Consider the following 11,632-nt stretch of genomic DNA (forward strand, 5'->3'; position numbering starts at 1 on the left):
AACTGCCACCCCCTTGTGCCGAAAACGTTTAGATTTCCACTGGAAACGACTCCCCAGATGACGCTCACCGCAATAGGGGTGTGTGCGCTATCGATCACCATTGGAACCAAAGAAGTATCTCACTACCTACTGGTTGTCGCGGACCTCCCACATACAGTCTATGTGGGAGCGGACACTTTTGGTAAGATTGGGAGTGAAACTCGATACCATACACCAAGTTCTTTGGTCTTTGGTGCGGCCAAACCAACATGCTTTGTCTTTCGACTCGGTGCAAATGGCATTTCGACTCGGTGCAAATAACTGAGTCAGCTATGTTGATTTCGGCAAGAACCACAGAGGTTTCTGTAAGACTGAACTTGGCGCCCGGATACTGGATGGAAGGCAACACTGCGTTCTTCCAACCCTCTCCGCAACTATTCGACTTGGGGCTAACTATCAATGGCAACCCGCTGTTGGAACTAACCGCTAGATCCACTTACCTCCTGGTACAAAATCTGACTCAAGCAGATATTTCCATTTCTAGGCACACTCAGCTAGGAACATTGATCGATTACTCCTTCCATGATTTTGAACTGGTTGTTCCCGTGATTGGGCCTCTTCCGTCCTCCCTTGACCTAGATGGAGAGGGAGGTACGCTGTTACTTGTCAGTCAAAAGCAAATCGCACTAACTACCGTATTGCCACTTGACGACACATCAACGTTCAGGCTGGATGGCGATTCTGACAGCAAGCTGTTAATATACTCCATCGTCACAGAGGATGATATCGCGTCTCCTCCTGCATGCAAAGTACACTCTTGTGAGGTAACAACCAATGACTCTCCCAAAAGTGACATGCCATCACCACCCGATGAAGACCTGTGCAATGTCACCGAACCATATCCTGGTTTCCATGCACAGGTAATACAACTACTGTCGGAGGCTGATGCTCTTGTCAATTACACTGAACGCCATCAGTTGAGAGAATTCTTTAACAAACACAGTGAGATCTGGTCAACAGACTCATGTGGATTGCGGGATTACGGGTATCCATGTGGTGCGTATTCCTACACCACCCGGAGCAACTCCTATGTTTGTTAGACAATTCAAAATCCCGATCGCAGCAAACGCAGCGATACAAGAGATTGTCGATTCCTTATTAGCTAAGCGGATAATCAGGGAATGTAACAGTACGTACAGCGCTCCCGTGTGGCCCGTCCTAAAACCAACGGGTAATGGCGTCTTACCGTTGACTATAGAGAACTCAACAAACTGGTTCAACAAACCAAGAGTTGCCAAAGTTGTCAAACGCCAAGTACTTCTCCACCCTCGACGTGGCTAATGGTTTTTTGATCATGACAGTCGACCCTCGTGACCAACACAAGTTGGCTTTCTCTTTCTCGAACAAGCTCTTCACATTCAATCGTTGCCCATTCGGGTATGCAAACTCCCCCTCAGAGTTCAATGTCTTCCTGCACAATGCAAAGCCAGGCGCAGCCTCTAGGGGGACGATACTCTACATGGACGACGTTCTCATGAGAAGTGAGACTTGGTCACATGACCTCAATGAAATGGACCACGTTCTCACCCAACTCGGGACTGCAGGGGCTAAGTTGGCCATCATGAAAAGACAATGGTGCAGGACCAAGGTAAACTACATTGGGCTTCTGGTGGGTGCCGAGGGCATCCTGCCACAGTCTAACCGAATCCAAGCAGTCCGCAACATCAAAACACCTACGAACCTACACGAGGTGCGCAGCTTCTTGGGAGTATGTAATTACTACCGTCAATTCATCGAAAACTACACCGACTTGTCAAAACCGTTGACTCGTCTTCTTCAGAAAGACACCCATTCGTTTGGGATGTCACTCACAACGAAGTTGTGGCTTCCTTGAAAAACCAGCTTTGCAAGGCACCCTACCTGGTATACCCCAACAAAGACAAGACATTATTTTTGGAAGTCGGTTTCTCAGAGCACTGCCTTAGCGCTTGGTTGTACCAAAAATACGACCAAGACAAACGTGTGGTTGCTTACCGAGCAAAACACTCAACCCTGCTGAACACAAATACTCAGACTGCGAAAAGGCGCTGCTGTCGACAGTCTGGGCAATCAAACACTTCACCAGTTATGTCGGCGGACAAAAGGTGATCATAGAAACATGTCACCAGCCTGTGACTATTCTGAAAAGCCAACGAATCCGTGAGGGTTGGCTTATGACGCTGCAGAGCCATGATGTAGTAATCAACTACGCAAAAGTGAAAAACCTGCCTTTGGGCAGTGCTTTGGCAGTGTGTCAACGCTGTGGTGACGATGAAACCGACTCCGCACCACCCCCGCGTGACATCGCTCCGCCATTGCCTTCGACCCATCACTACTTTGAAGAGAATGCGTGTCTTGAAATGCCGATGGCATTTGTAGATGGCTGTTCTTACCGCCATCTAGACCACTTGCAAGCTGGGGTGAGATTGCTATGGCACAACGACATTCTGTGCTAACCACTTCAATTTCAGCTTGGCAACAAGACCAGCCAGTTTGCAGAAGTGGCTGGCGTGCTGTTAACCCTGCAAACGGCGGTGAAACTCGAATTGTCAGAACTGGCGATCTGCACCGTCTCAAACTACGTGAGACTCACCTTCTTATGACACTTGCCGTTTTGGAAACAAAAGCACATGACTACTTCAAGTGGTGAAGAGGTGAAAAACAAAGAGCTCATCCTAGCTTGTGATGACCTCATCACCAAACACGACATACAGGTGTATTGGAAGAAAGTCAAGGGACACTCCAAATCACCTGGTCGTGACAAACTTGGCAACGACCATGCCAACAGCATGGCGAAATCCGGTGCAATTCTCGGCACCCCTTGGGTGTTTGATGCTCGAGATGAAAAAACCACTGAGGAAGCTATGGTGTCTGCGGTAACGGGTAGCCATGTAGCACCACAGAAAACGCCCTCGCACTAACATAATGTGTTGCTAACGCATTCACACGACTTGAGTTCGCTGTACTCAACTAAACAGCACCTCACACTTGTAGATTACCTACTGGTGTATGTTTCAGAAACCGACACCGCTCGAAGGTGCGTGGTTCCTAAAACACAGAGGGGGATAATGATAGCCCATGCCCACGACGAGCCATGTGGAATCCATAGGGGGGTCAAGGCTACATGTGAAACATTGCGACAGGTGGCCTACTGGTCTCACATGGAACAGGACATGGCACAATACGTGAGGGGGTGTCTAGTTTGCTGCCAGTTTCAACCCTCCAAGCCACTTCACAGAGCACCCATGCAACACAAGGGTGTGTCTTACCCCTGGAGCTCGATCCAGATCGACTGGGTCAGCCCAGTTGCCAGGTCAGCCAGAGGCAACAAGTATCTCCTCACAGTGACTTGCGCATTCACAAAGTGGGTGGAGTGCCTGCCGGCGACAAATGACACAACGGAAACCACGGCCGTTCTTTTGCTAAACCACGTTTTCAGTCGTTTCGGCCTGCCAAGAGAAACCGTGGACGGCGACAGAGGGACCCACTTTTCGGCAGCTGTAATGACCAAACTGTGGAGGCTTCTGGGAGTCAAAGCTAAACTCCACATCGCATACCACCCTAGGAGCTCGGGCAGGGTAGAAAGGAGCAACAAAACAATCGTCAGAATCTTGAGGAAGTATGTGGCAACCAACCACAAAGATTGGGACCTCAAACTCCCATTGGTACTGATGGCGATCAGAGCCACACGCAACAGGTTTACAGGAATAACACCCTTCGAAATGATGACGGGCCGGCAAATGACGCTTCCACTGCATCTCCTGTACCAACCGGGAGATGTTGCCGCAGCCGCAGCCACCGCCTACACGGCTCGTCAATACGTGACCGACCTGCGGAACCATCTCCAGACTACCTTTGCGTATGCTCAAGGAAAATTGGAAAGAAGTACAGAAGGTGACAAGACCTATTACGACAAAAAGGCCTCACACCAGGTGTTCGAGGTCGGGGATAAGGTGTGGTACTACATATACACCAAACCCGCGGGCGTCGCAACAAAGTTCCTGCCACACTGGACGGGGCCACATGAGATTGTGGTGAAGCTATCAACTGTAGCTTACCAGATCAGAATCAGCAGGTCGACAAAACGCCACATTAAAGTGGGTCCACCGGAACCAAATAAAGTTGTACACTCCCCCCATGGGAATAGAAGGGGTGCTAGCCAGCACCGAATATATAAAAACCTAGCAAAGTCACAGGTACTAAGAAAATTCTTAAGTACCCTCAGTTGATCCCTTCCAGGAGATCAGTACGTTGCACCTAACATCTCTTATTTGCTTCCCAGCTACCTATACATCTGTTGACACTATTGATATCGTCCTGCGCTGTACTGTTTAAAAATAAGAAAACCAGAAAAAATAGTTGTCAAAACATTGTTTGTTTACAAAAACAAATAATTTAAATAATCCAACAAACTCTGATTATGCGTTTCTGTAGGATGGAGTTCCTTTGGCTGATCCTGATACTCTGCGCCCTGATCAAAACCAACCCAGCAGATGTAATCATGAACGGACCCCTTACGAACGCCATGACTCCATCACCCAATTGAACCTCCCCAACCAGACTGTTTTTGTTAAGGTAGCAGAGGGGACGATTATTCACATAGACGACCTCGCTCTATACCAACTTCGAGACGACAGGATAGACACAGAGATTGAAATGCCGGACGCTTTTGCTAAATGTTCCCTTGAGTTACCACAAGCCATTCAAAACCAAATCCAGTACGAGGGACCCATTACTGTTGATCTTAGCGTACGGGATGAGGCACTTTTAGTTGACCCGACTGACTACAGACCAAAAGATTGGTCTGTCGCCCGCTCTTGGAGGGTGCCGGACAGTGTCCTGACTGTTACCATGATCCTTGGTCTTATTTCCCTTGGCGTGTGCACCTACTACGTACACAGGTGCACACGTGCAATGGAAGACCCATTAGGGCCTTATACTAGGATCACCCGTGGGACGGAAGCGATTCCGTTTTTTGGAAAGTTGGCAATAGATCCTGAAACCCCCAGTCCCAGCCTCCTCTCCCAAACTCGTTAGGTCAGCCCAGTAATGTGCCCAATGTAATCTTTGGCCTTCAGGGGCCAAGTTTTTCCAAGTGCCTTAACTACCCACCTGCAAGTAGGATCACCCTAGACATGACATTAGAGACAGTGCCATGATAGAGTCATTTAGCCAAGACCTTGGACATATATAGAACATAGTCCAAATTAGATGATTACGGTGTGGTAGACACATTTTGAATACTTTTATGTTTTTATTCCATTATTTTTTCGCTTAAGAAGCTAGGGGGGCGCTATTTCATTATTGGATAAAAAAACGTGCCCGTTTTAAGCGCAATATTTTGTCACAAAAAGATGCTCGACTATGCATGGAATTGCCAGCTTTGGAAAGAAAACACTGACGTTTTCAAAGCTGCAAAGATATTATCTTTGAGTGCCCCAGAACTGATCTTACAGGCGAAACCAAGATGCAACTTCAACCAGGAAATGAGCAGGATTTTTGAGGCTCTGTTTCCCGTTGTCTCCTTATATGGCTGTGAATATGCTGTGAACGAGCTTATGCGCTCTGCCGTTCCTCCAAGATGTCTGCAGCATTGTGATGTATTTGTAGGCATATCATTGGAAGATTGGCCATAAGAGACTACATTTGCCAGGGGCCCGTCCGGTGTCCTTAGTCTACGTTGGTGCGTAACTCTCAGCGGCAAAAATTTACCATGCGATACAGACAACGAAGTATCGTTCCTGGAAGTGTGCATCATTGAAGAGATATGTGTGAAAATCTTTCAGGAAAAACTGAACATTGCTATCTAACTGAGAGTCTCCTCATTGAAAACATCCGAAGTTCTTCAAAGGTAAAAGATTTATTTGAATGTTTTTGCTGGTTTTTGTGAAAATGTTTCCTGCTGATGCTAATGCTAAATGCTACGCTAGTTATCAGTACTGTTACACAAATGCTAGTTTGCTATGCTTGAGAAGCATATTTTTGAAAATCTGAGATGACAGTGTTGTTAACAAAAGGCTAAGCTTGAGAGTTAGTATATTAATTTAATTTAATTTGCGATTTTCATGAATAGTTAACGTTGCGTTATGGTATTGAGCTTGAGGCTATCATTACGCTACCGGATCCGGCATGGCTCAGCGCAAGAGGTTAATTTCCTTTGACACTTAGGAAGCAGTAGAGCCCAATGCTGCTCGTTTGCGGAAGAAATGTAATGATGTATTGCCTGAGTGTTGTGCGTTATTAACGTCTGCCTAGGTCCACTAGCCGGGATAACCGAACGATGGGCCGGAACACAGAGCCACTGCCGGACCTCCCAGGTCCATTCTGGTGGTGGTCCGCAGCTTGCAGAAATCCAACCAGGGTGAACCACCAAAGGGGGGGGGGGGGGGGGGACTGCTATCATGATCCCCAAACCAGGACATCCGATGGTCATTTTTATGGTGGGTTACAACATGCAGAATCATTCCAAGTTGAACCTACCAGAGGGGGACTGGCATGACTGTCCTGACCAGGTCAGGTTACAGGAGACCACAACCCTACAGATTATTTCTCAACCCCAACAGAGGAGGCGAGATCTACAGTGCCTTGCGAAAGTATTCGGCCCCCTTGAACTTTGCGACCTTTTGCCACATTTCAGGCTTCAAACATAAAGATATAAAACTGTATTTTTTTGTGAAGAATCAACAACAAGTGGGACACAATCATGAAGTGGAACAACATTTATTGGATATTTCTAACTTTTTTAACAAATCAAAAACTGAAAAATTGGGCGTGCAAAATTATTCAGCCCCTTTACTTTCAGTGCAGCAAACTCTCTCCAGAAGTTCAGTGAGGATCTCTGAATGATCCAATGTTGACCTAAATGACTAATGATGATAAATACAATCCACCTGTGTGTAATCAAGTCTCCGTATAAATGCACCTGCACTGTGATAGTCTCAGATGTCCGTTAAAAGCGCAGAGAGCATCATGAAGAACAAGGAACACACCAGGCAGGTCCGAGATACTGTTGTGAAGAAGTTTAAAGCCGGATTTGGATACAAAAAGATTTTCCAAACTTTAAACATTCCAAGGAGCACTGTGCAAGCGATAATATTGAAATGGAAGGAGTATCAGACCACTGCAAATCTACCAAGACCTGGCCGTCCCTCTAAACTTTCAGCTCATACAAGGAGAAGACTGATCAGAGATGCAGCCAAGAGGCCCATGATCACTCTGGATGAACTGCAGAGATCTACAGCTGAGGTGGGAGACTCTGTCCATAGGACAACAATCAGTCGTATATTGCACAAATCTGGCCTTTATGGAAGAGTGGCAAGAAGAAAGCCATTTCTTAAAGATATCCATAAAAAGTGTCGTTTAAAGTTTGCCACAAGCCACCTGGGAGACACACCAAACATGTGGAAGAAGGTGCTCTGCTCAGATGAAACCGAAATTGAACTTTTTGGCAACAATGCAAAACTTTATGTTTGGTGTAAAAGCAACACATCTGAACACACCATCCCCACTGTCAAACATGGTGATGGCAGCATCATGGTTTGGGCCTGCTTTTCTTCAGCAGGGACAGGGAAGATGGTTAAAATTGATGGGAAGATGGATGGAGCCAAATACAGGACCATTCTGGAAGAAAACCTGATGGAGTCTGCAAAAGACCTGAGACTGGGACGGAGATTTGTCTTCCAACAAGACAATGATCCAAAACATAAAGCAAAATCTACAATGGAATGGTTCAAAAATAAACATATCCAGGTGTTAGAATGGCCAAGTCAAAGTCCAGACCTGAATCCAATCGAGAATCTGTGGAAAGAACTGAAAACTGCTGTTCACAAATGCTCTCCATCCAACCTCACTGAGCTCGAGCTGTTTTGCAAGGAGGAATGGGAAAAAATGTCAGTCTCTCGATGTGCAAAACTGATAGAGACATACCCCAAGCGACTTACAGCTGTAATCGCAGCAAAAGGTGGCGCTACAAAGTATTAACTTAAGGGGGCTGAATAATTTTGCACGCCCAATTTTTCAGTTTTTGATTTGTTAAAAAAGTTTGAAATATCCAATAAATGTCGTTCCACTTCATGATTGTGTCCCACTTGTTGTTGATTCTTCACAAAAAAAATACAGTTTTATATCTTTATGTTTGAAGCCTGAAATGTGGCAAAAGGTCGCAAAGTTCAAGGGGGCCGAATACTTTCGCAAGGCACTGTAGGTGTCTGAAGATGTGGGGGGTTTTATGACCTCTCACGCCCCTGGTAAATCTCAGGCCACAGACAAATTCCTTTGTCCTGTTACTATGGAGAACCAGCCTCAGAACATTAAACATGAAATAAAGGGACTTTGGAACAATGGTTTCCGTCAGCCACAATGGTGGTCATGACGATAGATGGAATCTGAAAATGTATGTCATTTTGTTTTGTTATTAAAGGTTAATAGATGACGTTATTATGAAAACAATGTAATGTGAAGAGTTTTCCTAGTATATGTTTGATGTTTATACATTGTACGTTGTATGGAAAATATGCAAATCAAAGAGAATGTTATGGGGAAAATGAAATGTTAAGTTAGTTATCTAAAATTGGATTTGAATAAAATCTAGACCTTGCCTCATTAACTTGGTACGCCCAGAGAATTGCCCTAAAGGCGGTTACGCCCACTTCTGACCCAAGGGTATAAAACCTGTGAGTATAGAATTTACGACAAGACTACGTGACCCAAGCTGCAGCAAGGTCTAAAAAGTCAACGAACCCAGAACGCAACGCAAGTTTGAGGACAAAGAGATCCTTTTCTACCCAAGCTACGGATTAGTAGCTGTGTCTAAGCGGGTGAATTCAAGTCGAACCACCTAGCCTCCATCTCCCATCGAATCGTGGTATCTAAAGGGTTTCATTCCTATGCTGTGAGCTCTGAGCTACAGAGCAAAGGGTGAGGGAACAGACTCCTAAGCCAAAAAGGACACTGACATCGGGAGGACGCTCATAGAGGTGCACTGGATTAGTGCATCATCAAACAGCTGAAGGCCTACGCATAGAATCCTCGGAGATCATTCCCACGTAACTACATCATTATATTCTGACCCATAAGAGCGGCAGTTTGGGGCAAGGCTATGGTTAGAATAGCATAGCTGACAAATTCACCCAAATGTATATTTCTCTTGTGTACTTTCTTTTGATATCCCCATTGTGGGTATCACGCTCCATAGTGTGTTGGCCCGTTATACTAAGTTCTAATCAATAGCCTATAATGTATTTTGTCTATGTGTATCTTTTATCATCATTTTAGCTTTTTAGTAAATAAATATTCAACTAAGATTGGTGTGGTACAAACTCATTGGTGAGACCCGGGTCCGTGCAGATTCACGGGCTATACGACGTTCAGAACAAGATTGGTAGAGGCAACTGGTTAATTAGCGGCTGTCGAAATTCTGATATTCTTTGAGTTAATTTGGGAAATAGAAACTCAATAAAAACTAGTTCTCCCATGGTGCCCTAGGTTAATGAGTTAATAATTGCTTGATTCAGTTAATCACGCATTTAGAAACTTTAATAATTCGATGAACAACAGTCGTCACATTAACTAATACAACGTCACGACACCCCTCACCTTAAGCTTTACCCTAACCTTAACACTAACCTTAACCCCAAACCCTAAACAAAATCCTAACCCTAAACCTAACCCCTAAGCCTAAAACTGCATTTTTCCTTGTAAGGATAGTAAAACCAAACACACACACACAACCAAGTGTTATTTTTCCTTTTAGCTCTTGCCCTACATAAAAAAGGAGAAAAAAATATGTTGTATTTGTTTACATACAATTATGTAAACATATGCTGTTACCTTTTTCAGTTTTGCCATGGGCAGACAAAGGGGTCTGGTGGCCTGAGCTGAAAGACCTTCCAGGTCTGGAATTTTCCATCTCTCATTTGAAGGGGCTTAAACATGACAATTAGGGAGGGTCACATGGTCTCTTTATTCATAGATTATTCAGCGGTGGGTGAAAACATAAAGATACAGAGGCTCTAACTTCTCTGAGAGAGGTGAGGTAGTTAGGCTGGCGGAGTGGAGCGGGGCAGCGTCAGGTGCTCTTCTCTCTTAGTCTACACCCCGCTCTGTAGCCTGTCGTCATGTGAGTCACACTCCATAGTCATTAGGAATGAAGGGGACCCATCCTGGCCCCCGGCCCTTAGCAACAGACACTCTGCCAAATGACACCTTCCTGTCAACAAACAACAGACAGCAGCAGAAGCCTCCACTCCTTGACACTGATAGCCCCTCCTCCCTCCTCCTCTCCTCTCCCTGTCTCTCACCCAACTGGACCACACTGACTCCTGCTGCCTGGAACACCCCCACTAACCCCCCACTGGACCACACTGACTCCTACTGCCTGGAACATCTCCACTAACCCCCCAGTGGACCACTCTGACTCCTGCTGCCTGGAACATCCACACTAACCCCCCCACTGGACCACACTGACTCCTGCTACCTGGCATCTCCACTAACCCCCCACTGGACCACACTGACTCCTGCTGCCTGGAACATCTCCACTAACCCCCCCACTGGACCACACTGACTCCTGCTGCCTGGAACATCTCCACTAACCCCCCACTGGACCACACTGACTCCTGCTGCCTGGAACACCCCCACTAACCCCCCACTGGACCACACTGACTCCTGCTGCCTGGAACATCTCCACTAACCCCCCACTGGACCAATCTCTGACCACTGAGACCACCATAGATCATCTCTGTGATAGACAAAAAAAAAATGTGTTTGAGGGCTGACTTACTAATATGTTTACTAATATGAATAAACCCGTATAGCTACTGTCAATATGGAAATTACAATAAAAAATATGAAATTCAATAATCATAAAGAAACATTATTTACCTGCCTCGCCATCTAAATCATTGGAATTTCATTACCGCTGTGTAAACAGGTTTTGATATTTACAAAAATGTTACTTCACAAGCAATTGAATGTTCTGAATGAAAACACAGCATTATGTATAAATAAATACAACTCACAGACAACGACGCATACCATAATAAAACCGACTAGAGGATGACCAATTATACAGTCACCATATTACCCTGCATTACCACACTCTACTCTCCATCCAGTTGTACATACACACTTCCACACTGTCAGTAATACACACACACACGGATGCAGACACACACACACACACACTCCCACACAGTCAGTCAGTCACACACACAGACACAGGCACACCCACAGGGGCCTGCCTCCGTCTGTTCAGAGAGCAGCGGTGGCCCAGCCCCTATCACTCATTAGTTTACAAAAGCAGTCTGTGGCAGACATGAGGTCACTGCCGCTGTACAGTGTGGCTTTGAAGGCAGGAAACACAAACAGTGTATTAGAAGGTAAAGAACATCTGACTGGGACCAAGACAGAATACTTATTAACCCAATGGGAGAGTGCTGCTATAGTGTCTGTCTCCACACCCCTCTGGTTAGGAGTTAGGACGAGACACAGATCAAGACGCTGCGTGTGTGTAGCTAAAGTTCAGGTCAGACAGTCTCCCACATACTGTTCCACTATGCCACCTCATCTCTCATCTGATTCTAGGGTCAGGGCAGATTATTTATTAATTAATTCTGGT

Source organism: Oncorhynchus mykiss, chromosome 6 (assembly GCF_057628025.1).
Source record: "Oncorhynchus mykiss isolate SJ-2025 chromosome 6, ASM5762802v1, whole genome shotgun sequence".
Taxonomy (NCBI): Eukaryota; Metazoa; Chordata; class Actinopteri; order Salmoniformes; family Salmonidae; genus Oncorhynchus; species Oncorhynchus mykiss.